The sequence below is a fragment of the Salvelinus alpinus genome, chromosome 23 (genome assembly GCF_045679555.1).
Source record: "Salvelinus alpinus chromosome 23, SLU_Salpinus.1, whole genome shotgun sequence".
Lineage (NCBI taxonomy): Eukaryota > Metazoa > Chordata > Actinopteri > Salmoniformes > Salmonidae > Salvelinus > Salvelinus alpinus.
This window is the reverse complement of record NC_092108.1, coordinates 12,638,559-12,663,558: the sequence shown is the minus strand read 5'-3', so window position 1 is coordinate 12,663,558 and position 25,000 is coordinate 12,638,559. Positions and strand designations below refer to the sequence as shown.

Here is a 25,000-nt window from a genome sequence, read left to right as displayed (position 1 = left end):
AGGTGTACTCCCTGTTCACTCACGACTGCATGGCCAGACACGAGGTGTACTCCCTGTTCACTCACGACTGCATGGCCAGACACAAGGTGTACTCCCTGTTCACTCACGACTGCATGGCCAGACACAAGGTGTACTCCCTGTTCACTCACGACTGCATGGCCAGACACAAGGTGTACTCCCTGTTCACTCACGACTGCATGGCCAGACACAAGGTGTACTCCCTGTTCACTCACGACTGCATGGCCAGACACAAGGTGTACTCCCTGTTCACTCACGACTGCATGGCCAGACACAAGGTGTACTCCCTGTTCACTCACGACTGCATGGCCAGACACAAGGTGTACTCCCTGTTCACTCACGACTGCATGGCCAGACACAAGGTGTACTCCCTGTTCACTCACGACTGCATGGCCAGACACAAGGTGTACTCCCTGTTCACTCACGACTGCATGGCCAGACACAAGGTGTACTCCCTGTTCACTCACGACTGCATGGCCAGACACAAGGTGTACTCCCTGTTCACTCACGACTGCATGGCCAGACACAAGGTGTACTCCCTGTTCACTCACGACTGCATGGCCAGACACAAGGTGTACTCCCTGTTCACTCACGACTGCATGGCCAGACACAAGGTGTACTCCCTGTTCACTCACGACTGCATGGCCAGACACAAGGTGTACTCCCTGTTCACTCACGACTGCATGGCCAGACACAAGGTGTACTCCCTGTTCACTCACGACTGCATGGCCAGACACAAGGTGTACTCCCTGTTCACTCACGACTGCATGGCCAGACACAAGGTGTACTCCCTGTTCACTCACGACTGCATGGCCAGACACAAGGTGTACTCCCTGTTCACTCACGACTGCATGGCCAGACACAAGGTGTACTCCCTGTTCACTCACGACTGCATGGCCAGACACAAGGTGTACTCCCTGTTCACTCACGACTGCATGGCCAGACACGAGGTGTACTCCCTGTTCACTCACGACTGCATGGCCAGACACGAGGTGTACTCCCTGTTCACTCACGACTGCATGGCCAGACACAAGGTGTACTCCCTGTTCACTCACGACTGCATGGCCAGACACAAGGTGTACTCCCTGTTCACTCACGACTGCATGGCCAGACACGAGGTGTACTCCCTGTTCACTCACGACTGCATGGCCAGACACAAGGTGTACTCCCTGTTCACTCACGACTGCATGGCCAGACACAAGGTGTACTCCCTGTTCACTCACGACTGCATGGCCAGACACAAGGTGTACTCCCTGTTCACTCACGACTGCATGGCCAGACACAAGGTGTACTCCCTGTTCACTCACGACTGCATGGCCAGACACAAGGTGTACTCCCTGTTCACTCACGACTGCATGGCCAGACACAAGGTGTACTCCCTGTTCACTCACGACTGCATGGCCAGACACAAGGTGTACTCCCTGTTCACTCACGACTGCATGGCCAGACACAAGGTGTACTCCCTGTTCACTCACGACTGCATGGCCAGACACAAGGTGTACTCCCTGTTCACTCACGACTGCATGGCCAGACACAAGGTGTACTCCCTGTTCACTCACGACTGCATGGCCAGACACAAGGTGTACTCCCTGTTCACTCACGACTGCATGGCCAGACACAAGGTGTACTCCCTGTTCACTCACGACTGCATGGCCAGACACAAGGTGTACTCCCTGTTCACTCACGACTGCATGGCCAGACACGAGGTGTACTCCCTGTTCACTCACGACTGCATGGCCAGACACAAGGTGTACTCCCTGTTCACTCACGACTGCATGGCCAGACACGAGGTGTACTCCCTGTTCACTCACGACTGCATGGCCAGACACAAGGTGTACTCCCTGTTCACTCACGACTGCATGGCCAGACACAAGGTGTACTCCCTGTTCACTCACGACTGCATGGCCAGACACGAGGTGTACTCCCTGTTCACTCACGACTGCATGGCCAGACACAAGGTGTACTCCCTGTTCACTCACGACTGCATGGCCAGACACGAGGTGTACTCCCTGTTCACTCACGACTGCATGGCCAGACACAAGGTGTACTCCCTGTTCACTCACGACTGCATGGCCAGACACAAGGTGTACTCCCTGTTCACTCACGACTGCATGGCCAGACACAAGGTGTACTCCCTGTTCACTCACGACTGCATGGCCAGACACAAGGTGTACTCCCTGTTCACTCACGACTGCATGGCCAGATACAAGGTGTACTCCCTGTTCACTCACGACTGCATGGCCAGACACAAGGTGTACTCCCTGTTCACTCACGACTGCATGGCCAGACACAAGGTGTACTCCCTGTTCACTCACGACTGCATGGCCAGATACAAGGTGTACTCCCTGTTCACTCACGACTGCATGGCCAGACACAAGGTGTACTCCCTGTTCACTCACGACTGCATGGCCAGACACAAGGTGTACTCCCTGTTCACTCACGACTGCATGGCCAGACACAAGGTGTACTCCCTGTTCACTCACGACTGCATGGCCAGACACAAGGTGTACTCCCTGTTCACTCACGACTGCATGGCCAGACACAAGGTGTACTCCCTGTTCACTCACGACTGCATGGCCAGACACAAGGTGTACTCCCTGTTCACTCACGACTGCATGGCCAGACACAAGGTGTACTCCCTGTTCACTCACGACTGCATGGCCAGACACAAGGTGTACTCCCTGTTCACTCACGACTGCATGGCCAGATACAAGGTGTACTCCCTGTTCACTCACGACTGCATGGCCAGACACAAGGTGTACTCCCTGTTCACTCACGACTGCATGGCCAGACACAAGGTGTACTCCCTGTTCACTCACGACTGCATGGCCAGATACAAGGTGTACTCCCTGTTCACTCACGACTGCATGGCCAGACACAAGGTGTACTCCCTGTTCACTCACGACTGCATGGCCAGACACAAGGTGTACTCCCTGTTCACTCACGACTGCATGGCCAGACACAAGGTGTACTCCCTGTTCACTCACGACTGCATGGCCAGACACAAGGTGTACTCCCTGTTCACTCACGACTGCATGGCCAGAAACAAGGTGTACTCCCTGTTCACTCACGACTGCATGGCCAGACACAAGGTGTACTCCCTGTTCACTCACGACTGCATGGCCAGACACAAGGTGTACTCCCTGTTCACTCACGACTGCATGGCCAGACACAAGGTGTACTCCCTGTTCACTCACGACTGCATGGCCAGACACAAGGTGTACTCCCTGTTCACTCACGACTGCATGGCCAGACACAAGGTGTACTCCCTGTTCACTCACGACTGCATGGCCAGACACAAGGTGTACTCCCTGTTCACTCACGACTGCATGGCCAGACACAAGGTGTACTCCCTGTTCACTCACGACTGCATGGCCAGACACAAGGTGTACTCCCTGTTCACTCACGACTGCATGGCCAGACACAAGGTGTACTCCCTGTTCACTCACGACTGCATGGCCAGACACAAGGTGTACTCCCTGTTCACTCACGACTGCATGGCCAGACACAAGGTGTACTCCCTGTTCACTCACGACTGCATGGCCAGACACAAGGTGTACTCCCTGTTCACTCACGACTGCATGGCCAGACACAAGGTGTACTCCCTGTTCACTCACGACTGCATGGCCAGACACAAGGTGTACTCCCTGTTCACTCACGACTGCATGGCCAGACACAAGGTGTACTCCCTGTTCACTCACGACTGCATGGCCAGACACAAGGTGTACTCCCTGTTCACTCACGACTGCATGGCCAGACACAAGGTGTACTCCCTGTTCACTCACGACTGCATGGCCAGACACAAGGTGTACTCCCTGTTCACTCACGACTGCATGGCCAGACACAAGGTGTACTCCCTGTTCACTCACGACTGCATGGCCAGACACAAGGTGTACTCCCTGTTCACTCACGACTGCATGGCCAGACACAAGGTGTACTCCCTGTTCACTCACGACTGCATGGCCAGACACAAGGTGTACTCCCTGTTCACTCACGACTGCATGGCCAGACACAAGGTGTACTCCCTGTTCACTCACGACTGCATGGCCAGACACAAGGTGTACTCCCTGTTCACTCACGACTGCATGGCCAGACACAAGGTGTACTCCCTGTTCACTCACGACTGCATGGCCAGACACAAGGTGTACTCCCTGTTCACTCACGACTGCATGGCCAGACACAAGGTGTACTCCCTGTTCACTCACGACTGCATGGCCAGACACAAGGTGTACTCCCTGTTCACTCACGACTGCATGGCCAGACACAAGGTGTACTCCCTGTTCACTCACGACTGCATGGCCAGACACAAGGTGTACTCCCTGTTCACTCACGACTGCATGGCCAGACACAAGGTGTACTCCCTGTTCACTCACGACTGCATGGCCAGACACAAGGTGTACTCCCTGTTCACTCACGACTGCATGGCCAGACACAAGGTGTACTCCCTGTTCACTCACGACTGCATGGCCAGACACAAGGTGTACTCCCTGTTCACTCACGACTGCATGGCCAGACACAAGGTGTACTCCCTGTTCACTCACGACTGCATGGCCAGACACAAGGTGTACTCCCTGTTCACTCACGACTGCATGGCCAGACACAAGGTGTACTCCCTGTTCACTCACGACTGCATGGCCAGACACAAGGTGTACTCCCTGTTCACTCACGACTGCATGGCCAGACACAAGGTGTACTCCCTGTTCACTCACGACTGCATGGCCAGACACAAGGTGTACTCCCTGTTCACTCACGACTGCATGGCCAGACACAAGGTGTACTCCCTGTTCACTCACGACTGCATGGCCAGACACAAGGTGTACTCCCTGTTCACTCACGACTGCATGGCCAGACACAAGGTGTACTCCCTGTTCACTCACGACTGCATGGCCAGACACAAGGTGTACTCCCTGTTCACTCACGACTGCATGGCCAGACACAAGGTGTACTCCCTGTTCACTCACGACTGCATGGCCAGACACAAGGTGTACTCCCTGTTCACTCACGACTGCATGGCCAGACACAAGGTGTACTCCCTGTTCACTCACGACTGCATGGCCAGACACGAGGTGTACTCCCTGTTCACTCACGACTGCATGGCCAGACACAAGGTGTACTCCCTGTTCACTCACGACTGCATGGCCAGACACAAGGTGTACTCCCTGTTCACTCACGACTGCATGGCCAGACACAAGGTGTACTCCATGTTCACTCACGACTGCATGGCCAGACACAAGGTGTACTCCCTGTTCACTCACGACTGCATGGCCAGACACGACTCCAACACCATCATTAAGTTTGCCGATGACACAACAGTGGTAGGCCTGATCAACGACAACAATGAGACAGCCTATAGGGAGGAGGTCAGAGACCTGGTCGTGTGGTGCCAGGACAACAACCTCTCCCTCAATGTGAACAAGACAAAGGAAATGATTGTGGACTACAGGAAAAAGAGGACCGAGCACGCCCCCATTCTCATCGACGGGGCTGTTGTGGAACAGGTTAAGAGCTTCAAGTTCCTTGGTGTCCACATTTCCAACAAACTAGCATGGTCCAAGCACACCAAGACAGTCATGAAGAGGGCATGACAAAACCTATTCCCACTCAGGAGACAGAAAAGATTTGGCATGGGTCCTCAGATCCTCAAAAGGTTCTACAGCCGCACCATCGAGAGCATCCTGACTGGTTAAATCACTGCCTGGTATGGCAACTGCTCGGCCCAGTACATCACGGGGGCCAAGCTTCCTGCCATCCAGGACCTCTATTCCAGGCAGTGTTAGAGGAAGGCCCCCCCACCACTCTTTTACACCTCTGCTACTCTCTGTTTAATATCTATGCATAGTCACTTTAATAACTCTACCTACATGTACATATTACCTCAACTAACCGATGCCCCCACACATTGACTCTGTACTGGTACCCCCCTGTATATATTGTTATTTTTACTGCTGCTCTTTAATTACTTGTTACTTTTATCTCATATTGTTATCTGTATTTTATTTTAACTGCATTGTTAGTTAGGGGCTCATAAGTAAGCATTTCACTGTAAGGTGTACACCTGTTGTATTCGGCGCATGTGACTAATAAAGTTGGATTTGATTTGAAGGTGAGGTATAGAAAGGCATTGAAAACAGGGGTGTCAATCATTTTGACCCCTACCTTTTTGGAGAAGAAAAAAGTATTACTTGTTCAAAAATATATCTTTCTCTGAGCAATTGTATTAGTAAGATAATATAATTTCCCCCAAAATGTTATGCATACAATATAGCTCAGAATGTGTATTATTTATTTTATACAGTCATCTTTGCTCATCTTTCTCAAGGGTGTCAATCATTTCAGGCTCCACTGTGCATTGTCAGTGTAAGAATGAGTCTCTTCCAGAGATTTTTACCGATATACAAGGATGGTTCTTACATTCATGATTCTATTAGTAGCTTTGCATTAAAGCCTTGCAGTAACAAAGTAACACGGTTGTCTTTAGGTCAGGACACAGCTGAACCCTGTCTGGTATTTCTTTGACCAACTCAGTGGCCTTGTTGCTTGAGCGTCTGCTGTGAGATTAGAAAAGTTGGGAGTTCAATCCCATTCCTAGTCATACCAAAGACTGTAAAAATGGGACCCAGTGTATCTCTGTTTGGCACTAAAGGGACACTTCAGGATTTTGGCAATGCGGCCCTTTATTTACTTCCCCACAGTCATATGAACTTGTGGATACCATTTGTATGTCACTTTGTCCAGTACGAAGGAAGTTAGAGGTTGTTTTGTGAGCCAATGCTAACTAGCATTAGCGCAATGACTGGAAGTCTGTGATATACCCATAGACTTCCAGTCATTGCGCTAACGCTAGTTAGCAATTGCGCTAGCACTAGTTAGCAGCTTCTTTCAAACCGCACGCAGAGACATACAAATGGTTTCCATGTGTTCAACTAACTCTGGGGAAGTAGATCAAAGCCCACATTACCAAAATCCCAAAGTATCCCTTTAAGGAGACAGATTGTGGGTATGGCCCTGCGATAGACTGGCGTCCTGTCCAGGGGGTGTACTTGTACATCAAGCTGCCTCACGCTACATAAACAGGATATAGACTCCTGCTCCTTTTCCAGCTTGCACAAGCCAAGGCTACTTACTTACAGAACTTACTTACAGTTGTCTTTAGGTCAGGTCACAGCTCAACCCTTCACTATCATTTCTTTTTCAGTATGTTTTTAATTAATTCCAGGCATAATACTTCAAATCTACTGAGACAATGAAATCAGATAACCAGGTAAGCTGCCAGTAGTCTGGTTCAGTTACGGTCAACCTATCAAGCATTCACGGTTGGACCGTATAGCAGTGGTGGAATTGCCCGCTACCCCGGTGCCATGACAGCATGGTATAGAGTGTGATATGGGTGTAATATGAGGTGTCACACGGTTCAAACACAGTCGTAAACACGGTAATAACATGCCTGTAAACACAAAACCGCCACTATATTAAAGGCTTAACCTGTCAGTGGGAACCTCTCAGGAACTTAATCCTGTCCTCAGGGCAGAGCACAGATCATAGAGAGATACTGGGAAACATCCACACACACATACACACACACACACACATAACACACACACACACACACAGAGTATGTCAGCAATTTATTCCACGAGGGACTGAAGAACACAATACAGTTAAAAAAAGAAATATGTGTTTGCAATTTATTTTGCTGCTGTCTTGGGAGGAGTCTCCCTTGTCAAAGAGATGTTCGATATCAGCAAGATCAAGTCATTCTACAGAGGAAAGCTCCATTCTACAGAGGAAGGCTCCATTCTACAGAGGAAAGCTCCTTTCTACAGAGGAAAGCTCCATTCTACAGGGGAAAGCTCCATTCTACAGGGGAAAGCTCCATTCTACAGGGGAAAGCTCCATTCCACAGAGGAAAGCTCCATTCTACAGGGGAAAGCTCCATTCTACAGGGGAAGCTCCATTCCACAGGTGAAAGCTCCATTCCACAGGGGAAAGCTCCATTCTACAGGGGAAAGCTCCATTCTACAGGGGAAAGCTCCATTCCACAGGTGAAAGCTCCATTCCACAGGGGAAAGCTACATTCAACAGAGGAAAGCTCCATTCTACAGAGGAAGGCTCCATTCTACACGGCAAAGCTACATTCTACAGGTGAAAGCTCCATTCCACAGGGGAAAGCTCCATTCTACACGGCAAAGCTACATTCCACAGGGGAAAGCTCCATTCTACAGGGCAAAGCTCCATTCACAGGGCAAAGCTACATTCTACAGGTGAAAGCTCCATTCTACAGGGGAAAGCTCCATTCTACAGGGGAAAGCTCCATTCTACAGGTGAAAGCTCCATTCTACAGGGGAAAGCGCCATTCTACAGGTGAAAGCTCCATTCTACAGGGGAAAGCTCCATTCTATAGGTGAAAGCTACATTCAACAGAGGAAAGCTCCATTCTACAGAGGAAAGCTCCATTCTACAGAGGAAAGCTCCATTCTACTCGGCAAAGCTCCATTCTACAGGTGAAAGCTCCATTCTACAGGTGAAAGCTCCATTCTACAGGTGAAAGCTCCATTCTACAGGGGAAAGCTCCATTCTACAAGTGAAAGCTCCATTCCACAGGGGAAAGCTCCATTCCACAGAGGAAAGCTCCATTCTACAGGGCAACGCTACATTCCACAGAGGAAAGCTCCATTCTACAGGGAAACGCTACATTCCACAGAGGAAAGCTCCATTCTACAGGGCAAAGCTACATTCTACAGAGGAAAGCTCCATTCTACAGGGAAAGCTCCATTCTACAGGGGAAAGCTCCATTCCACAGAGGAAAGCTCCATTCTACAGAGGAAAACTCCATTCCACAGAGGAAAGCTCCATTCTACAGGGCAACGCTACATTCCACAGAGGAAAGCTCCATTCTACAGAGGAAAGCTCCATTCTACAGAGGAAAGCTCCATTCCACAGAGGAAAGCTCCATTCTACAGGGCAACGCTACATTCCACAGAGGAAAGCTCCATTCTACAGGGCAACGCTACATTCCACAGAGGAAAGCTCCATTCTACAGAGGAAAGCTCCATTCTACAGAGGAAAGCTCCATTCTACAGAGGAAAGCTCCATTCCACAGAGGAAAGTTCCATTCTACAGGGCAACGCTACATTCTACAGGGGAAAGCTACATTCTACAGAGGAAAGCTCCATTCTACAGAGGAAAGCTCCATTCTACAGGGCAACGCTACATTCCACAGAGGAAAGCTCCATTCTACAGAGGAAAGCTCCATTCCACAGGTGAAAGCTACATTCCACAGAGGAAAGCTCCATTCTACAGGGCAAAGCTCCATTCTACAGGGGAAAGCTCCATTCCACAGAGGAAAGCTCCATTCTACAGAGGAAAACTCCATTCCACAGAGGAAAGCTCCATTCTACAGGGCAACGCTCCACAGAGGAAAGCTCCATTCTACAGAGGAAAGCTCCATTCTACAGAGGAAAGCTCCATTCCACAGAGGAAAGCTCCATTCTACAGGGCAACGCTACATTCCACAGGGGAAAGCTCCATTCTACAGGGCAACGCTACATTCCACAGAGGAAAGCTCCATTCTACAGAGGAAAGCTCCATTCTACAGAGGAAAGCTCCATTCCACAGAGGAAAGCTCCATTCTACAGGGCAAAGCTACATTACACAGAGGAAAGCTACATTCTACAGAGGAAAGCTACATTCTACAGAGGAAAGCTCCATTCCACAGGGCAAAGCTACATTCCACAGAGGAAAGCTCCATTCCACAGAGGAAAGCTCCATTCTACAGAGGAAAGCTACATTCTACAGAGGAAAGCTCCATTCCACAGGGCAAAGTTACATTCCACAGAGGAAAGCTCCATTCCACAGAGGAAAGCTACATTCCACAGAGGAAAACTCCATTCCACAGAGGAAAGCTCCATTCTACAGAGGAAAGCTACATTCTACAGGGCAAAGCTACATTCCACAGAGGAAAGCTCCATTCCACAGGGCAAAGCTACATTCTACAGAGGAAAGCTCCATTCTACAGAGGAAAGCTACATTCTACAGAGGAAAGCTCCATTCCACAGAGGAAAGTTCCATTCTACAGGGCAACGCTACATTCCACAGGGGAAATCTCCATTCTACAGGGCAAAGCTACATTCCACAGAGGAAAGCTCCATTCCACAGGGCAAAGCTACATTCCACAGAGGAAAGCTCCATTCCACAGGGCAAAGCTACATTCCACAGAGGAAAGCTCCATCTAGTTTGGGAAACACTGCACTACGCAATCAGCAGTGTATCTCTATCTGCCTGCCTCTGCCTGGACCACTGAAAACAATGTAACTCACAACATCTACATTCCTCATCAGTGCTTCAACCACAGACACCAGGAAACAATGGGAAAACTGTGAGGAGAGGAGGAGAGGAGAAGGGAGGAGAGGGGTAGAGGAGAAGGGAGGAGAGGAGGAGGGGAGAGGCAAAGAGAGGAGGAGGAGAGAGGAGAAGAGAGGAGAGGAGGAGAAGGAAGGAGAGGAGAAGGGAGGACAGGAAGAGAGGAGGAGAGGAGGAGAGAGAAGGGGAGGGAGGAGGAGAGGAGGGAGGAGGAGAGGAGAAGACAATAGACAGCAGTAGACAGCATCTCAGAGGAAATCAAGAGGAAACTTAGAGAAGAAAAGAACAGAAGGGAGGAGAAAGGAGAAGAAGAGAGGAGAAGAGAGAGGAGAGGAGAAGAGAAAGGAGAAGAGAGGAGAAGAGAGAGGAGAGGAGAAGAGGAGAAGAGAGGAGAAGAGAGAGGAGAGGAGAAGAGAGGAGAAGAGAGGAGAAGATAGAGGAGAGGCCAGGACTGTAAAGTCTAAACCCAGAGAAGGAGGGTTCAATGAAGATAGCTAGTAGCTACTGTCTCCCTTCAGCCCACAACCAGTCATAACGCTCCCTCTGTACGTCTTCTCATCATGACACACAGACAACAGGACAAACTTTACTCTTGAACACACACATGTTAAAACCATTACATGACAACATAACTGAATCTCTCTCAGCCGTTCAAAGTATGTTCTCACTTACTTAGCTACGGTTCAACAGCGTCGCGCCGCAACCTAGTAAAAACCATCCATTCTCTTTCTCCGTTCCTCCCTCTCTGTTTCTCACTTGTTCTCTCTTTCTCAGTTACTCCTTCTCTGTGAGACACACGCAGGCAAAGAGTCTCACACACTCCCACAGACACCCTCTCACACACTCCCACAGACACCCTCTCACACACTCCCACAGACACCCTCTCACACACTCCCACAGACACCCTCTCACACACTCGCTCCTCTCCTTCCGTGACCCGGAATGTTTGGCAGGGTTCTACTGTACTGAAATACAGCGCTCGCCATATAAGGTAGCAGCAGCTCCACATGTCACACATAATTTACATGCAGCAGGCGGGGAGTTCACCTTACACAGCACACACACACATAACACACACGAGCGCGCGCGCTGAGAGTGCACGCTAAAAACCACGCCACCCCCATACGCTGACGTTCAGAGCAGGGAGGAGAAAGAAACAGAACGAAAAGAAGGAAAGTAGAAAATAGGTCTTAAGTTAGGTCGTTAACCAAGCCTCTCTCTGGTTGGCTGGTTGGTTCCCAACATGTTGAGACGTAGAAACAACCAGTGTGTAGGAAGCCTCTCTCTGGTTGGCTGGTTGGTTCCCAACATGTTGAGACGTAGAAACAACCAGTGTGTAGGAAGCCTCTCTCTGGTTGGCTGGTTGGTTCCCAACATGTTGAGACGTAGAAACAACCAGTGTGTAGGAAGCCTCTCTCTGGTTGGCTGGTTGGTTCCCAACATGTTGAGACGTAGAAACAACCAGTGTGTAGGAAGCCTCTCTCTGGTTGGCTGGTTGGTTCCCAACATGTTGAGACGTAAAAACAACCAGTGTGTAGGAAGCCTCTCTCTGGTTGGCTGGTTGGTTCCCAACATGTTGAGACGTAGAAACAACCAGTGTGTAGGAAGCCTCTCTCTGGTTGGCTGGTTGGTTCCCAACATGTTGAGACGTAAAAACAACCAGTGTGTAGGAAGCCTCTCTCTGGTTGGCTGGTTGGTTCCCAACATGTTGAGACGTAAAAACAACCAGTGTGTAGGAAGCCTCTCTCTGGTTGGCTGGTTGGTTCCCAACATGTTGAGACGTAAAAACAACCAGTGTGTAGGAAGCCTCTCTCTGGTTGGCTGGTTGGTTCCCAACATGTTGAGACGTAAAAACAACCAGTGTGTAGGAAGCCTCTCTCTGGTTGGCTGGTTGGTTCCCAACATGTTGAGACGTAAAAACAACCAGTGTGTAGGAAGCCTCTCTCTGGTTGGCTGGTTGGTTCCCAACATGTTGAGACGTAAAAACAACCAGTGTGTAGGAAGCCTCTCTCTGGTTGGCTGGTTGGTTCCCAACATGTTGAGACGTAAAAACAACCAGTGTGTAGGAAGCCTCTCTCTGGTTGGCTGGTTGGTTCCCAACATGTTGAGACGTAAAAACAACCAGTGTGTAGGAAGCCTCTCTCTGGTTGGCTGGTTGGTTCCCAACATGTTGAGACGTAAAAACAACCAGTGTGTAGGAAGCCTCTCTCTGGTTGGCTGGTTGGTTCCCAACATGTTGAGACGTAAAAACAACCAGTGTGTAGGAAGCCTCTCTCTGGTTGGCTGGTTGGTTCCCAACATGTTGAGACGTAAAAACAACCAGTGTGTAGGAAGCCTCTCTCTGGTTGGCTGGTTGGTTCCCAACATGTTGAGACGTAAAAACAACCAGTGTGAGGGAAGCCTCTCTCTGGTTGGCTGGTTGGTTCCCAACATGTTGAGACGTAAAAACAACCAGTGTGTAGGAAGCCTCTCTCTGGTTGGCTGGTTGGTTCCCAACATGTTGAGACGTAAAAACAACCAGTGTGTAGGAAGCCTCTCTCTGGTTGGCTGGTTGGTTCCCAACATGTTGAGACGTAAAAACAACCAGTGTGTAGGAAGCCTCTCTCTGGTTGGCTGGTTGGTTCCCAACATGTTGAGACGTAAAAACAACCAGTGTGTAGGAAGCCTCTCTCTGGTTGGCTGGTTGGTTCCCAACATGTTGAGACGTAAAAACAACCAGTGTGTAGGGAAGCCTCTCTCTGGTTGGCTGGTTGGTTCCCAACATGTTGAGACGTAAAAACAACCAGTGTGTAGGAAGCCTCTCTCTGGTTGGCTGGTTGGTTCCCAACATGTTGAGACGTAAAAACAACCAGTGTGTAGGAAGCCTCTCTCTGGTTGGCTGGTTGGTTCCCAACATGTTGAGACGTAAAAACAACCAGTGTGTAGGAAGCCTCTCTCTGGTTGGCTGGTTGGTTCCCAACATGTTGAGACGTAAAAACAACCAGTGTGAGGGAAGCCTCTCTCTGGTTGGCTGGTTGGTTCCCAACATGTTGAGACGTAGAAACAACGTAAAAACAACCAGTGTGTAGGAAGCCTCTCTCTGGTTGGCTGGTTGGTTCCCAACATGTTGAGACGTAAAAACAACCAGTGTGTAGGAAGCCTCTCTCTGGTTGGCTGGTTGGTTCCCAACATGTTGAGACGTAAAAACAACCAGTGTGAGGGAAGCCTCTCTCTGGTTGGCTGGTTGGTTCCCAACATGTTGAGACGTAAAAACAACCAGTGTGTAGGAAGCCTCTCTCTGGTTGGCTGGTTGGTTCCCAACATGTTGAGACGTAAAAACAACCAGTGTGAGGGAAGCCTCTCTCTGGTTGGCTGGTTGGTTCCCAACATGTTGAGACGTAAAAACAACCAGTGTGTAGGAAGCCTCTCTCTGGTTGGCTGGTTGGTTCCCAACATGTTGAGACGTAGAAACAACGTAAAAACAACCAGTGTGTAGGAAGCCTCTCTCTGGTTGGCTGGTTGGTTCCCAACATGTTGAGTTGTTGAGTCAGACAGAAGGATTGGATCCTATTGATCTACTTTCCTGCTTCCCGGAGCAACCACACACACACACACACACACGCACACGCACACGCACACGCACACGAACACACACACACACAGACACACACACACACACACACACACACACACACACACACACACACACACACACACACACACACACACACACACACACACACACACACACACACACACACACACACGCGTTCCCCACAGGAAGAAGCTATTGAAGCTATTGTGTGACCTTCTATTTTTGGTCTGCTATGCGTTTTCTGTGTGTGTGTGTGTGTGTATGTAAGGCATAACAAACAGATGCTACACGTAGACGCAGACAGAGCCTAAAGCTAACAAACCCCAGCATATCTTTCCTTTACAACAGGCGGGTCCCTTGCTGCAGTCAAAAAGACAGTCAATCGCCTCGTCACAGAGAGAGAGAAGGAGAACGAGAAATAAAGGCGGAAACCCTTACCTCTCACATCGCTGTTGGGTTTGTGCGCGTGCATCCGTGTGTCTATTGAGTGTGTATGTCTGTGTGTGTTCAGACAGGCCGTGACAGCAGAGCCCCAGGTACCGGCTGGGCCATTCTCAGGCAGAGCAGAGAGGAGCGAGGGAGAAGACCGGAGCGAGCGAGAGAGCAAGTGAACAAGCAAATGAGTGAAGGCGCCACGCGGAATAGTGTGGTGGGAGAGGAGGAGTGTCTGCCTCTGTGTGTGTGTGTGTGTGTCTGTGTGTGTGTGTGTTGCTGACTTGGCTCCGTGCGCTAGTGTCTCCCCTTCCCTACTGCTGTTGGTGGCTGTGATGTGTCTCTGGACGCCCGACTGCTGCAGCCTGTGGAGAGCTGCACTCGCTGGACGGCTGGCTGCACTGTAGCAGCAGCTGGAGAGTAGGAGGAGAGGAGGAGAGGAGGAGTGGAGAGGAAGAATAGGGGGAGGCACCACTGACTGCGCTGGGCAACACCAATCCTGCAGACTCTCTGCTGCAGCTTCCTGGCTGCTTCTCTCTCTCTCTCCACCTCTCTCTCTCTCGGTCTGCTCGCTCCGCCCACTAGACCAACACCAGGAAGTGCTCTGTTACAGCAACACTGTCATTTTCAAGGAAGAGAGAGACAGAGAAAGGAGGGAAGAGAGAGAGAGAGGAGGGAAGAGAGAGAGAGAGGATGGAAGAGAGAGAGGGAGGAAGAGAGAGAGAGAGAGAGAGAGAGAGAGAGAGAGAGAGAGAGAGAGAGAGAGAGAGAGAGAGAGAGAGAGAGAGAGAGAGAGAGAGAGAGAGAGAGGAGGGAAGAGAGAGAGAGAGATGAGGGAAGAGAGAGAGAGAGGAGGGAAGAGGGGGAGAGATAGAAGATGGGGAGAGATAGAAGTGGGGGAGACATATAAGAGGTCTCAGATAGTAGAGGGGGAGAGATAGTAGAGGGGGAGAGATAGTAGAGGGGGAGAGATAGAAGAGGGGGAGACATAGTATATGGGGAGACATAGTAGAGGGGGAGAGATAGAAGAGGGGGAGAGATAGAAGAGGGGGAGACATAGTAGAGGGGGAGAGATAGTAGAGGGGGAGAGATAGTAGAGGGGGAGACATAGTAGAGGGGGAGACATAGTAGATGGGGAGACAAAGTAGAGGGGGAGAGATAGAAGAGGGGGAGAGATAGAAGAGGAGGAGACATAGTAGAGGGGGAGACATAGTAGATGGGGAGACAAAGTAGAGGGGGAGAGATAGAAGAGGGGGAGAGATAGAAGAGGAGGAGACATAGTAGAGGGGGAGAAATGGAAGAAGGGGAGACATAGTAGAGGGCGAGACATAGTAGATGGGGAGACATTGTAGAGGGGGAGAGATAGAAGAGGGGGAGAGATAGAAGAGGGGGAGACATAGAAGGGGAGAGATAAAAAAAAAAGATAGGAGGAAGAGCAAGAGGGGAAAGAAGAGGGGGTGAAAAGTGGAAAGAAGTTGGAAAGAATCAAAAGATTAAGGGAGCGAAGGGAAGGAATTCAAGAGAAGATTCTGGAGGGCTTCTGACAGATTACACCGGGCTTCTTTCCTGAGCCGTGCTCCTTCAGTGTCTCAATAATATGGCACGCAATGAACACACGCCAATCAGTCTACCTCCAGACCCAGCTATACCCCCAGCCCCAGCCTCAACCCCAGCCTCAACCCCAGCCTCAGCCCCAGCCTCAGCCCCAGCCTCAACCCCAGCCCCAGCCTCAGCCCCAGCCTCAACCCCAGCCTGAACCCCAGCCCCAGCCTCAGCCCCAGCCTCAGCCCCAGCCTCAGCCCCAGCCTCAACCCCAGCCTGAACCCCAGCCCCAGCCTCAACCCCAGCCTCAGCCCCAACCTCAGCCACCCGGCCTTGGAGTCAGCCCCATACCCCACCTACCACCCCAGCCCAGCATAGCCCCAGCCCCAGCCTCAGCCCCAGCCTCAGTCCCAGCCTCAGCCCCAGCCTCAACCCCAGCCCCAGCCTCAGCCCCAGCCTCAACCCCAGCCTGAACCCCAGCCCCAGCCTCAGCCCCAGCCTCAGCCCCAGCCTGAACCCCAGCCCCAGCCTCAGTCCCAGCCTCAGCCCCAGCCTCAACCCCAGCCTGAACCCCAGCCCCAGCCTCAGCCCCAGCCTGAACCCCAGCCCCAGCCTCAGCCCCAGCCTCAGCCCCAGCCTCAGCCTCAACCCCAGCCTGAACCCCAGTCCCAGCCTCAGCCCCAGCCCGAACCCCAGCCCCAGCCTCAGCCCCAGCCTCAGCCCCAGCCTCAACCCCAACCTGAACCCCAGCCTCAGCCCCAGCCTCAGCCCCAGCCTCAACCCCAGCCTCAGCCCCAGCCTCAGCCCCAGCCTCAACCCCAGCCTGAACCCCAGCCCCAGCCTCAGCCCCAGCCTCAGCCCCAACCTCAGTCACCCGGCCTTGGAGTCAGCCCCATACCCCACCTACCAGCCCAGCCCAGCATAGCCCCAGTGCCCCAGCCCACTGGCCCAGAACCTCAGTTTAAGCCCCAGCCTACCACTCCATCCCCCAGCCCCAGCCAATTTAACATGGGGAAATCCCTGAGAATCTTTGTCAAACGTTCCCAGGGTTTTTTTCTGCATAGAAAAGTCTAAGTCCTAAAAGTGTAACAAATATCAAAATGGAAATATATGAATTTCATTTATTTATGTTTATACATTTTTGGAGTGGAAAAATAACTTTCAGTGTAAACTTAAGCGACTAACACCAGACGGTATGTAGAAAAGATGATGGACCTATATATTTTTTTCTAATAATTATATGAGATCAAACAATCACTAAAATAGGAGTATTGATTATGTTATAATGTTTGAGCATAATAACACAGCACTAGCCATGGCAAAATGCGTAGAATTGCAGGAACTTAGAATTTTTTAAAACATTTCCTTCAGGTCCATGGAGAAATCTGTAAAGTTGCAGGAAATTGTCTTAAAAACACAAAAAGAATTCTCTCCACCGCCAAGATGGGGGCCTCAAATGTTCTTTCCCTGGGCCTTGACCAAAATCACCCGCACCGTGGGGTGATCTCGCCCTTTAACACGCCCCCCCCCCCCCCCCCCCCCCCCACCCCCCACATAAGCCTATTTTTTTATCCAGAAAAAAGCCTGGTTCTGGAAATGCATTGGGAAGCAGATATTCTTTACTGGGCCAGACGAGGTTCAGCAGCCCCACATAAAGACTGCCTTCACTGGGCCAGACAAAGGCATCACCTGGCCTGTCTGGCCTGCACAGCTGTGCCAGTGTTGACTTAGGCCACTCCATCCCTACTTATCCTCCTCCCGGGGAAAGCAGGAGGTAGTGTCCTCTCGGAGCAGGATTTGGACCCCAAACTGCAATACCCTGGAGCCATGGGAAGATAGCCATCCTGATATCATGAGCCCTCCTACAGGATTACAAGCAGAGCCAAAAAAGTACTTGTGCGTATTTGGAGGGGTTGCGTAAAGGTGTGTAGTTATTCATTTGCATGTGTTTGTCTATCTAGTACTTATTTGTGTATTGACATGTTTGTGTCTATTTTCATTGGACAGATGTGTCTATTTAGTGACTATTTCCATTCTTGTGACAGTTCTAACTATCTTTCTATGATTTGCAGAGAGCATTATTATTTATTATTATTATTATCATCTTGTTATTTGTTGTTGATTTACCACTGGCTGATTCTGAGGTATCCCCCCGTCACCACGGAAACATAGAATGCCAGGGTACGGGTCTCCAGAACCTATCACAGCTCACAGACACAAATACAATATTTTACCAACCAAAGAAACCAACACGTCATAGTAGACAGATACAGTATACCGATTAGAAAGGCCACAACACAAGGACACAATATGAGAGAGAAAGAGAGAGAGAGAGAGAGAGAGAGAGAGAGAGAGAGAGAGAGAGAGAGAGAGAGAGAGAGAGAGAGAGAGAGAGAGAGAGAGAGAGAGAGAGAGAGAGAGAGAGAGAGAGAGAGAGAGAGAGAGAGAGAGAGAGAGAGAGAGAGAGAGAGAGAGAGAGAGAGAGAGAGAGAGAGAGTGATGTCGGTGATGCCGGTGATGACGGGGATGTCTGGTGAGGACCTGCCTTACAACAGGCATACAAGCCCTCAGTCCAGCCTCTCTCAGCCTATTGCGGACAGTCTGAGCACTGATGGAGGGATTGTGCGTTCCTGGTGTAACTCGGGCAGTTGTTGTTGCCATCCTGTACCTGTCCCGCAGGTGTGATGTTGGAATGTACCGATCCTGTGCAGGTGTTGTTATACGTGGTCTGCCACTGCACGGACGATCAGCTGTCCGTCCTGTCTCTCTGTAGCGCTGTCTTAGGCGTCTCACAGTATGGCCATTACAATTTATTGCCCTGGCCACATCTGCAGTCCTCATGCCTCTTTGCAGCATGCCTAAGGCACATTCACGCAGATGAGCAGGGACCCTGGGCATCTTTCCTTTGGTGGTTTTCAGAGTCAGTAGAAAGGCCTCTTTAGTGTCCTAAGTTTTCATAACTGTGACCTTAATTGCCTACCGTCTGTAAGCTGTTAGTGTCTTAACGACCGTTCCACATGTGCATGTTCATTAATTGTTTATGGTTCATTGAACAAGCATGGGAAACAGTGTTAATACCCTTTACAATGAAGATCTGTGAAGTTATTTGGATTTTTACGAATTATCTTTGAAAGACAGGGTCCTGAAAAAGGGACGTTTCTTTTTATGCTGAGTTTAAAAGCCATTTCCCTTTATGGTTGTGAGGTCTGGGGTCCGCTCACCAACCAAGAATTCACAAAATGGGACAAACATAAAACGTAAAACACCAAATAATGCATGCAGAGCAGAATTAGGCCGATACCCACTAATTATCAAAATACAGAAAAGAGCCGTTAAATTCTACAACCACCTAAAAGGAAGTGATTCCCAAACCTTCCATAACAAAGCCATCACCTACAGAGAGATGAAACTGGAGAAGAGTCCCCTAAGCAAGCTGGTCCTGGGACTCTGTTCACAAACACAAACAAACCCCACAGAGCCCCAGGACAGCAACACAATTAGACCCAACCAAATCATGAGAAAACAAAAAGATAATTACTTGACACATTGAAAATAATTCACAAAAAAACAGAGCAAACTAGAATGCTATTTGGCCATAAACAGAGAGTATACAGTGGCAGAATACCTGACCACTGTGACTGACCCAAACTTAAGGAAATCTTTGACTAGCTACAGACTCAGTGAGCATGGCCTTGCTATTGAGAAAGGCCGCCGTAGGCAGACATGGCTCTCAAGAGAAGACAGGCTATGTGCTCACTGCCCACAAAATGAGGTGGAAACTGAGCTGCACTTCCTAACCTCCTGCCCAATGTATGACCATATTAGAGACACATATTTCCCTCAGATTACACAGATCCACAAAGACTTCGAAAACAAACCCAATTTTGATAAACTCCCATATCTACTGGGTGAAATACCACAGTGTGCCATCACAGCAGCAAGATTTGTGACCTGTTGCCACAAGAAAAGGGCAACCAGTGACTAACAAACATCATTGTAAATACAACCCATATTTATGTTTATTTATTTTCCCTTTTGTACTATAACTATTTGCACATCATTACAACACTGTACATAGACATAATATGACATTTGAAATGTCTTTATTCTTTTAGAACTTTTGTTTATTTCACTATTGTTTATTATCTACTTCACTTGCTTTGGCAATGTTAACATATGTTTCCCATGCCAATAAAGCCCCTTGAATAGAACTGAATTGAAAGAGAGAGAGGAGGGAGGGCGAGAGAGGGGGAGGTAGGGAGGGCGAGAGAGGGGGAGGGAGGGATGGCCAGGGAGGGGGAGGTAGGGGGAGGTAGGGAGGGCGAGAGAGGGGGAGGGAGGGATGGCGAGAGAGGGAGGGGGAGAGAGGGATGGCCAGGGAGGGGGAGGTAGGGAGGGCAAGAGAGGGGGGGGGGGGGGCAAGAGAGGGGGAGGGAGGGAGGGAGGGAGGGAGGGAGGGAGGGAGGGAGGGAGGGAGGGAGGGATGGCCAGGGAGGGAGGCCACAGCCGCAGATTTGGGTCCAGGGATAATTTTTTTACCCATAGAGAGTATGCGAGGTTAGAGGTGTTGTTGCACTTGACTATTGCAACCAGCTTCCCTAGGCCTAACTGGAACAAAGGTGAAACTCCTAGTTCCAGCTTCCCCAGGCCTAACTGGAACAAAGGTGAAACTCCTAGTTCCAGCTTCCCCAGGCCTAACTGGAACAAAGGTGAAACGCCTAGTTCCAGCTTCCCCAGGCCTAACTGGAACAAAGGTGAAACGCCTAGTTCGGAAAATAGTTGAATCAAGCTTCCATAAAAATAAACAGACATTGTGTCTATGACTCCAATCGTTTCATCACCTACAGTATTTCAGTGAAATATCAGTCATTTAATGGCACTTCTACACTACATGTTCCCCAGGACACACGCTTGTTGTGTCGTGTTCACAGTTACCTCATCCACCTCCTCACGTCTCTCTCTCTCTCTCTCTCTCTCTCTCTCTCTCTCTCTGTCCCAGTCCCAGTCCCCCCCCCTCTCTCTCTCTCTCTCTCTCTCTGTCCCAGTCCCAGTCCCCCCCCACCTCTCTCTCTCTCTCTCTCTCTCTCTCTCTCTCTCTCTCTCTCTCTCTCTCTCTCTCTCTCTCTCTCTCTCTCTCTCTGTCCCAGTGCCAGTCCCAGTCCCAGTCCCCCCCTCTCTCTGTCTGTCTATCTCTGCCCCCCCCCTCTCTGTCTGTCTATCTCTGCCCCCCCCCTCACTCTGTCTGTCAATTCAATTCAATTCAATTCAAGGGGCTTTATTGGCATGGGAAACATGTGTTAACATTGCCAAAGCAAGTGAGGTAGATAATATACAAAAGTGAAATAAACAATACAAATTAACAGTAAACATTACACATACAGAAGTTTCAAAACAAAAAAGACATTACAAATGTCATATTATATATATACAGTGTTGTAACAATGTACAAATGGTTAAAGCACACAAGTTAAAATAAATAAACATAAATATGGGTTGTATTTACAATGGTGTTTGTTCTTCACTGGTTGCCCTTTTCTTGTGGCAACAGGTCACAAATCTTGCTGCTGTGATGGCACACTGTGGAATTTCACCCAGTAGATATGGGAGTTTATCAAAATTGGATTTGTTTTCGAATTCTTTGTGGATCTGTGTAATCTGAGGGAAATATGTCTCTCTAATATGGTCATACATTGGGCAGGAGGTTAGGAAGTGCAGCTCAGTTTCCACCTCATTTTGTGGGCAGTGAGCACATAGCCTGTCTTCTCTTGAGAGCCATGTCTGCCTACGGCGGCCTTTCTCAATAGCAAGGCTATGCTCACTGAGTCTGTACATAGTCAAAGCTTTCCTTAAGTTTGGGTCAGTCACAGTGGTCAGGTATTCTGCCACTGTATACTCTCTGTTTAGGGCCAAATAGCATTCTAGTTTGCTCTGTTTTTTTGTTAATTCTTTCCAATGTGTCAAGTAATTATCTTTTTGTTTTCTCATGATTTGGTTGGGTCTAATTGTGCTGTTGTCCTGGGGCTCTGTGGGGTGTGTTTGTGTTTGTGAACAGAGCCCTAGGACCAGCTTGCTTAGGGGACTCTTCTCCAGGTTCATCTCTCTGTAGGTGATGGCTTTGTTATGGAAGGTTTGGGAATGGCTTCCTTTTAGGTGGTTGTAGAATTTAACGGCTCTTTTCTGGATTTTGATAATTAGTGGGTATCGGCCTAATTCTGCTCTGCATGCATTATTTGGTGTTCTACGTTGTACACGGAGGATATTTTTGCAGAATTCTGCATGCAGAGTCTCAATTTGGTGTTTGTCCCATTTTGTGAAATCTTGGTTGGTGAGCGGACCCCAGACCTCACAACCATAAAGGGCAATGGGCTCTATGACTGATTCAAGTATTTTTAGCCAGATCCTAATTGGTATGTTGAAATTTATGTTCCTTTTGATGGCATAGAATGCCCTTCTTGCCTTGTCTCTCAGATCGTTCACAGCTCTGTGGAAGCTACCTGTGGTGCTGATGTTTAGGCCGAGGTATGTATCGTTTTTTGTGTGCTCTAGGGCAACAGTGTCTAGATGGAATTTGTGGTCCTGGCGACTGGACCTTTTTTGGAACACCATTATTTTGGTCTTACTGAGATTTACTGTCAGGGCCCAGGTCTGACAGAATCTGTGCAGAAGATCTAGGTGCTGCTGTAGGCCCTCCTTGGTTGGTGACAGAAGCACCAGATCATCAGCAAACAGTAGACATTTGACTTCGGATTCTAGTAGGGTGAGACCGGGTGCTGCAGACTGTTCTAGTGCCCGCGCCAATTCGTTGATATATATGTTGAAGAGGGTGGGGCTTAAGCTGCATCCCTGTCTCACCCCACGACCCTGTGTGAAGAAATTTGTGTGTTTTTTGCCAATTTTAACCGCACACTTGTTGTTTGTGTACATGGATTTTATGATGTCGTATGTTTTACCCCCAACACTACTTTCCATCAATTTGTATAGCAGACCCTCATGCCAAATTGAGTCGAAGGCTTTTTTGAAATCAACAAAGCATGAGAAGACTTTGCCTTTGTTTTGGTTTGTTTGGTTGTCAATTAGGGTGTGTAGGGTGAATACATGGTCTGTTGTACGGTAATTTGGTAAAAAGCCAATTTGACATTTGCTCAGTACATTGTTTTCATTGAGGAAATGTACGAGTCTGCTGTTAATGATAATGCAGAGTATTTTCCCAAGGTTACTGTTGACGCATATTCCACGGTAGTTATTGGGGTCAAATTTGTCTCCACTTTTGTGGATTGGGGTGATCAGTCCTTGGTTCCAAATATTGGGGAAGATGCCAGAGCTAAGGACGATGTTAAAGAGTTTTAATATAGCCAATTGGAATTTGTTGTCTGTATATTTGATCATTTCATTAAGGATACCATCAACACCACAGGCCTTTTTGGGTTGGAGGGTTTTTATTTTGTCCTGTAACTCATTCAAGGTAATTGGAGAATCCAGTGGGTTCTGGTAGTCTTTAATGGTTGATTCTAGGATTTGTATTTGATCATGTATATGTTTTTGCTCTTTATTCTTTGTTATAGAGCCAAAAAGATTGGAGAAGTGGTTTACCCATACATCTCCATTTTGGATAGATAATTCTTCGTGTTGTTGTTTGTTTAGTGTTTTCCAATTTTCCCAGAATTGGTTAGAGTCTATGGATTCTTCAATTACATTGAGCTGATTTCTGACGTGCTGTTCCTTCTTTTTCCGTAGTGTATTTCTGTATTGTTTTAGTGATTCACCATAGTGAAGGCGTAGACTCAGGTTTTCCGGGTCTCTATGTTTTTGGTTGGACAGGTTTCTCAATTTATTTCTTAGATTTTTGCATTCTTTATCAAACCATTTGTCATTGTTGTTCATTTTCTTCGGTTTTCTATTTGAGATTTTTACTCTCTCTGTCTGTCTGTCTCTCTGCCCCCCCCCCCCCTCTTTGGCCCCCCCTCGGTTTGTCTCTCTCTCTGCCCCCCCCCCCCCCTCTCTGTCTCTATCTCTGTCCCCCCCCTCTCTCTGTCTGTCTCTCTCTCTGCCCCCCCCCCCCTCTGTCTGTCTCTCTCTCTGCCCCCCCCCTCTCTGTCTCTCTCTCTGCCCCCCCCCCCTCTCTGTCTCTATCTCTGTCCCCCCCCTCTCTCTGTCTGTCTCTCTCTCTGCCCCCCCCCCCCCCCTCTGTCTGTCTCTCTCTCTGCCCCCCCCCTCTCTGTCTCTATCTCTGTCCCCCCCCCTCTCTGTCTCTATCTCTGTCCCCCCCTCTCTCTGTCTGTCTCTCTCTCTGCCCCCCCCCCCCTCTGTCTGTCTCTATCTCTGCCCCCCCCCTCTCTGTCTGTCTATCTCTGCCCCCCCCCCCCTCTCTGTCTGTCTATCTCTGCCCCCCCCCCCCCCTCTCTGTCTCTATCTCTGCCCCCCCCCCCTCTCTGTCTCTCTCTCTGCCCCCCCCACCTCTCTGTCTGTCTGTCTCTCTCTACCCCCCCCCCCCCCCTCTACCAGCAGAGAGAGACGGCTGCATACCAGCTCCTCCCACAGACTTTGTGCCCAAAGTTTGTCATTTCGGGTTGAAATACAAAAAGGGGAGGAAAGTGGAGAGCTGTTCTCTGAGCCAGTGCTGGTTAGTTACAACCGCAACTTTTAACTTTGATGGACATGGGTTTTCCCCATTACTGTTCACATACATGAAAACCCATCACACACCACACATGGAAACAGCTCCATTTATGTGGGAGACAAAATGACTGCTTTTAATTAGCTTTAATATGATTCTCTGCTCTCGATGAGAAACTGGGGGCCGTATGGGTCTGTAGGTCAGTCACATTAGGCCAGGTCACTCTGATCCAGAATGGAGGAATAGTTTGCTTGGACCTGTAATGGAGGAACAGAGTGATTGATGCTGTTCTGACTCCAATGGAGAAGCAGCACTAGGAACTCTCACTCAGATCTGGGCTCAATGTGAAACTCTTCAGACACTGACGTGGAATTTCCCTCTCCCTCTGTTTGCATCATGCCAGTACTTTGCACTCACTCACTCACTCCATCTCTCTCTCTCTCTCTCTCTCTCTCTCTCTC

The 25,000-nt window shown here is 49.4% G+C and overlaps 1 protein-coding gene across 13 annotated transcripts in view; it reads right to left on the bottom strand.

Moving 5' to 3' along the window:
• LOC139550254 (muscleblind-like protein 1) overlaps positions 1-25,000 on the bottom strand; it is a 160,159-nt gene that overhangs the window by 127,962 nt on the left and 7,197 nt on the right. For 3 of the 13 annotated variants that reach the window (XM_071361012.1, XM_071361019.1, XM_071361021.1), the window contains exon 1: positions 14,390-15,024. The exons of 2 other annotated variants lie outside the window; for them this stretch is intronic. The gene's annotated coding sequence lies outside the window, so the exon portion shown is untranslated. Of the gene's footprint in view, positions 1-11,049; positions 11,517-14,389; positions 15,039-25,000 lie in introns of those variants that run through there. 8 more of the 13 variants (XM_071361018.1, XM_071361022.1, XM_071361017.1 and 5 more) reach the window with 8 other exon arrangements.